This window comes from Dipodomys spectabilis, unplaced genomic scaffold (assembly GCF_019054845.1).
Source record: "Dipodomys spectabilis isolate Male_0828 unplaced genomic scaffold, ASM1905484v1 ptg000017l, whole genome shotgun sequence".
NCBI classification, from domain to species: Eukaryota; Metazoa; Chordata; class Mammalia; order Rodentia; family Heteromyidae; genus Dipodomys; species Dipodomys spectabilis.
Window position 1 is genome coordinate 11,187,672 of NW_024870694.1, and position 6,226 is coordinate 11,193,897.

Here is a 6,226-nt window from a genome sequence, read left to right on the forward strand (position 1 = left end):
TTTTGTCGGTTGTGGGGCTTGAACTATGGGCCTGGGCACTGTCCCTCAGCTCTTCAGCTCAAGGTGAGTACCACTTCTGGTTTTCTGAGTGGTTTATTGGAGATAAGAGTCTCACGGGACTTTTCCTGCCCCGGCTGGCTTTGAACTGTGATCTCCAGATCTCAGCCTCCTGAGTAGCTAGGATTATAGGCGTGAGCCACCGGCTCCTGGCTTGTCCTTGAAATTCTTTTTTTTTTTTTTTTTTTGTGGTCAGTTTTGGGACCTGAACTCTGGGCCTGGGTGCTGTCCCTCAGCTCTTCAGCTAAAGGCTAGCTCTCTACCACTTGAGCCACTGTGGCACTTTTGGCTTTTTCTGCTTATGTGGTGCTGAGGAATCGAACCCAGGGCCTCATGCATGCAAGGCAAGCACTCTACCTCTGCGCCACCTTCACAGCCCCTTGTCCTTGAGATTCTTTTGCTCAAGGATAGAGCTCTACCACTTGAGCCACAGCTCTACTAATGGCTTTTTTTGGTAGTTCATTGGAAATAAGAGTCTCATAGACTTTCTGTATAGGCTGGTTTTGAACCATGATCCTCAGAGCTCAGCCTCCTGAGTAACTAGGATTACAGGCATGAGCCACCAGCACCTGGCCTTAAATATTTTTCTTTTAAGTTAATATACACTAATAGTAGAGTAAAATATAGGGCTACATTTGCCAGTGTGTGAATTTTATTTTCTTCCTAGCTAGCTATCTCAAACTCATACTTCATTGTGCAAGTGTTTAGATACCAGGAATGATCTTAGACTGTTTTGGCTGAATAGTTTTTTTAGTTGTAATAATGATAAAAAGAACTGAGAAATGTCCCAGTTTCTTGTGATACTGAAGCAGGAGGATTGTGAATTGTAAACTAACTTGAACAACAACATAGCTAGACCCTATTTCAAAAAACAGACAAAAATGTTTATTAAGAGCTACCATTTATTGAGAACCTAATGTTTGTTCTAGGTCCTGGTTTTTTTTGTTTTGTTTTGGTTTTTTTTTTTTTGGGTCCGGTCATGGGGCCTGAACTCTGGGCCTGAGCACTGTCCCTCAGCTCTTTAGCTCAAGGCTAACTTCTACTACTTGAGCCACAGCGCCACTTCTGGCTTTTTTCTTTTTGCTTATGTGGTGCTGAGGAATTGAACCCAGGGCCTCATGCATGCAAGTCAAGCGCTCTTACCACTGAGCCACCTTCCCAGCCCTGTGCTAGGTCCTTTTTATCCTTAAAAACCACACAGCGATGGGGCTGGGAAGGTGGCTCAGTGGTATAGTGCTTGCCTCATACCACATAAGCAGAAAAAAACCGGAAGTGGCACCGTGACTCAAATGGTAGGGCGCTAGCCTTGAGCTGAAGAGCTGAGGGACAGCACCCAGGCCCAGAGTCCAGCCCCCACATCTGGACAAAAAAAACCCAAACAGTGCATTCTGTCTGCCCTTGATAGGTGTTGAAAATGCTGTGTTTTACACCAGCTAAGTGGCAAGATTTTAGTTCAATATGCTAAATTTCTAACTAAATTTCATGATCTTTTATCCTTCCTTTTTTTAGATAGAGAAAATTCATTTTAGAAATTATATTTATAGGACCAGTGTGGGTAGCTAATACCTGTAACTCTAGCTTCTCAGGAGGTCTGAGGATGATGGTTCAAAGACAGTTTAGCAGTAAAGTTGTAAGACTCTTATCTCTAATTAATCACCAAAAGGCCAGAAGTAGTGTGGGGATAGGAGGGAAAAACTGGAAGAGAGTAAAGGAGTGGTGACGTCCAAAAAGAAATGTACTCTTTACCTGACTTAACTATAACCCTTCTGTACATCAACTTTATAATAATTTTAAAAAAGAAAGTTAGAAGTGGATCTGTGGCTCAAGTGGTTGTAAGCTAGCCTTGAGGGAAAAAGCTAAAGATCAAGGGCTAGGCCTGGAGTTTTCCCAGTACTGGCACAAAAAATAAAATAAATTATGCTTTATGGGTAAATTTTATTTAGATTGTTGATACATACTGTGTGTTTTAGAAGAAACATTTTCCAGATATTTTGAGTTTCTACCATTTTAATCTGAAGTTTTGTGTTTTTAAAAAAATTGAATTGCGGGGGTGGGAAGGTGGCTCAGTGGTAGAGTGCTTGTCTTGCATGCATGAGGCCCTGGGTTCGATTCCTCAGCACCACATAAGCAGAAAAAAGCCGGAAGTGGCACTGTGGCTCAAGTGGTAGAGTGCTAGCCTTGAGCTGAAGAGCTGAGGGACAGCACCCAGGCCCAGAGTTCAGACCCTACAACTGGACCTCCCCCCCCCCAAAAAAAAATTGAATTGTTATTATAAAGGTGATAATTCAGAAGGGTTGCAGTTACATAAATCAGGTAATGAGTACATTTCTTTTTGGACAGTGTCACCTCTTCCCTTGTTCTCCCTAGTTTTCCCCCTCTCGTCCCCACCTACAATTTGTATATAGTTCATTTTCAACATAGTGTCTATTAAGTACCACTGCTGTATTTGTTCAGCCATTATCCCTCCATTTTTGTGCTAATCTGAAGTTTTTAAAAATTATTTTGTTTGGGCATGGTGGCAGTTAGGAAAGTCAAATGCGCATATACTTAGTGGTTAAAATGTCTTAAGTGTAAGATTTGGTTGTATTCCACAAGTTTTGTTAATTAAAAGCATTCTGCTTCCTGCTTGAAACATGATTTTTTTCCATAGAATCGATATTATAAAATAAAGCTAGTTCCTGAACACCAGTGTGTATCTAAACCAGCATTTTCCAATAAGTTTTATGAAACCTTCATTTCAAAAGAGGTTCAATGAAGCCGGGCGCCGGTGGCTCACACCCGTAATCCTAGCTACTCAGGAGGCTAGATCTGAGGATCACGGTTCAAAGCCAGCCCGGGCAGGAAAGTCCATGAGACTTATCTCCAATAAACCACTAGAAAACCAGAAGTGGCTCTGTGGCTCAAGTGGTAGAGCACTCGCCTTGAGCTGAAGAGCACTGGGACAGCGCCCAAGCCCAGAATTCAAACCCCACAACCAACAAAAAACAAAAGGTTCAATGAAAAAGATTTCCATATGTAATATTTGCAAATAATTAAAAACTATTCTTACTAGTTAGGAGACTTAGAATAGTACATGTTATCATATTAAGGGGCTTGATGAAATTTAGGAATGTAGTTTTAAGTAGAATTTATACCTAGCACGTACAAAGCTCTGGACAAAAAAGAAGGGGGGAAAAAAAGGCCCGATAAAGTCTGGCATTGTGGCACATCTGGCACAGTACATTTCTGAAATCCCACTGTTCAGGAAGCTGAGGTGGAGGTTGCAAGTTTGAGGCCAGCCTGGTTGCATAGTAAGACTGTCTGAAAATAAAAAGTCTGGGGGCTGGGAAGGTGGCGCAGCAGTAGAGTGCTTGCCTTGCATGCGTGAGGCCCTGGGTTCGATTCCTCAGCACCACATAAGCAGAAAAAGCCAGAAGTAGCGCTATGGCTCAAGCAGTAGAGCACTAGTTGAAGAGCTGGGGGACAGCGTCCAGGCCCAGAATTCAGACCCCACAACTGACAAAAAAAAAGTCTGATAAGTCTTGATGAAGGAAACGTTTAAAACTTGGCTTAATCTAATGTTTTTCAAATGTATTTCACAGTAACCATGTCACCTGACTAATACTCCCCAAAAAGAGGAATAGTCTTGTAATATAGTAGGAATAGAGGAATAAGTGCAATATATGGAAATTGAACTTAATCCTAGAAAAGGAATAGATGGTTTGTATGTAATTTGCCAAACATAAGACTTTAATTTTTGGTAACTTATGCAAGAAACTTTAAAATGCAGAACAGAAGAGGGTGTGGTTGATGTGGTTGGTTATAAGCTGCTGTGGTTTAGTACTGATAGGATATTGCTCCAAGATTTGCTGCCCTAAGCAGTTTTCCAAGTGTCCTTACCATCACCACCTGCATAGCTGGTTGACATGAGCGCATCTGCTACTTATTGGGAAAATAGAAGACAGATTAGCAAGTGTCTCTGCCTATGGCTTATTACCCCAGGCCTTGGTTAGTTTGTTACCTCCTATACTCATCTAGGTTTTTATTTGAGGAGTAATTGGGGGAGGTAATGGTGACAGTAGTTAAGTGAGGGTGGATTTGGCTAATGTTTTAGTCATGATTTTATCACAGCTGCCCAACCTGAAATTGTTTTTCCTTAAGTCTGCCAAGCATTTCAGTTCTATTGCCAATGGGATTATTGGAGTTGGAAGAGAACTTCTATAAATTACTGTTCCTCTTGTTTAATTCTTTCTACCTTGATAACAGTGTTGACTAGAAATAGAAGAAGGTTGTACAGGCTTATTCTTTGTCTCAGTATTATTTGACCTTTTTAAGTAAAGGAGTTTATAAACAAGTTTATATATGCCTTGTTTGACTCTGATAGTGTTAGTAGTAACTGTAGCAAACATAAGGAAAAGAAAACTACACCCTCTCTGAAATATTTCGGTATAAGCAGTTAAAGGACAGAATATTTTTTTTTCTTCCTACACACATTGGGTGTGAAGAAGACACACCCAATTGAAAACTAAGCACTTCTCTAAATATGGGGAAATACAGACTTAAGGCTCCCATTTTTAAAGATTTCCAAGTTTAGATGTAAATTCACAATGCAGTGAGCACTGCTTGAGGGAACAAGAAAGTCATAAGCATCTGCTTTCCATCTCCAGCCATTCTGAGGAGGCCTTCCTATACATAATATAGGAATGGGCTGTTTATAATTAGCAAGACTACTACTTAGCATATTTCTATGCAGATTCCCTTAAAGACAAATTAAGATGTCTATAGTCAACTACCACAAGATTGTTACTAAGCAAGACAACATTTCCACAAAAAATCAGATGTGCCACTGTCTATTTCACACCACTGCCTAATACAGAAGGTTGCACTTGTTACTACCAATGAAACTACAGCCTTTTAAATAAGTTTATTGGATGGGGGGGGGGGAGGGGGGTAATCTATGTGGGGCCACAACCATATGGGAGTCCCACTCTAGCTTATCTAAGGAAATGTGCACTAGTCCAATGCTAACTTTGGAAAGCAAATAATTTTTGGCTTCACCAAGGAATGTCTTGAGTTGTTCATGGTAAATTCTAAAGTATATTATCCAGCTTAGTAGGTTTTCTTGGTCCAAAACCAACCCTGTGAAAAGAATGTAACTGATGAAATTCTAAAATGAGTTGAACCCAAATAGTATTATTTCAAGCTTCAAGCATTGTATAGATCAAGACTAGAGTCATCTGAAATTTTATGGTTTGGATGAGAGTGCACCAATATGTATAAAGCTGAAGGGAAAACAAGTTTATTTCTCAGAACATTTTGAAATGCTTATTAAAGAATCAGCTATGGGACTGGAAGGGTGGCTGAAGTAATTAATAGAGTACCTGTCTAATAAGCATGAGGCTCTGTATTCAAGCCTTTCCAGGAATTTTGCTTGGCAATATGCACATAAAGGCAAAGACTGCTCCAAAGTACTTCAAATCTTACGCCTGCTACATGATTAATGGTCATTTTTGCTTTTGTTTTTCAGTATCTCCAGTTCCCTGAGTTTCCTCCTTTTAGAGCTTACCTGACATGTACTTCACTAATTTCTTCATAAGACTTTTCTTCTATAGGTTCAAATGTAACTTCCTCAGAGGTGGTGTTCCCTACTCACTTTATCTAAAAAAGATGTGTACTGCTATTCTTGGTCATTTTCTTATCTGGTTGATTCACTCTGTTGTTGCTTCTTCACCAAATTGAAAGTTCCAAGAGGATTGGGCTTTTTTTTTTTTTAAACACATATGGGTCTCAGGAGAAGCCTCAACAAATGTTGGATGAATAGAGTTTCCTGTCACTCTTTCCTCACATACATGTTTGAATATTAGGACCAGGAAGGCCTTTAAAAACCAACTCATTGTTGCTGGGAATGTGGCTTAGTGGTAAAGTGCTTACCTAGCATACATGAAGCCTTGGATTTGATTCCTTAGTACCACATACACAGAAAAAGCCAGAAGTGGTGCTGTGGCTCAAGTGGTAGAGCTCTAACCTTGAGCAAAAGATGCTCAAGAACAGCATCCAGTCCCTGAGTCCAAGCCCCAGGACTGGCAAAAAAATAAAAGCTAAAAACCAACTCGTCTAATTACTTTTTGAGAAGGCAACTCAGGCAAAGTAAGGATTACCCAACTGGTTGTTGGAGAGGAAAGACTAGAAT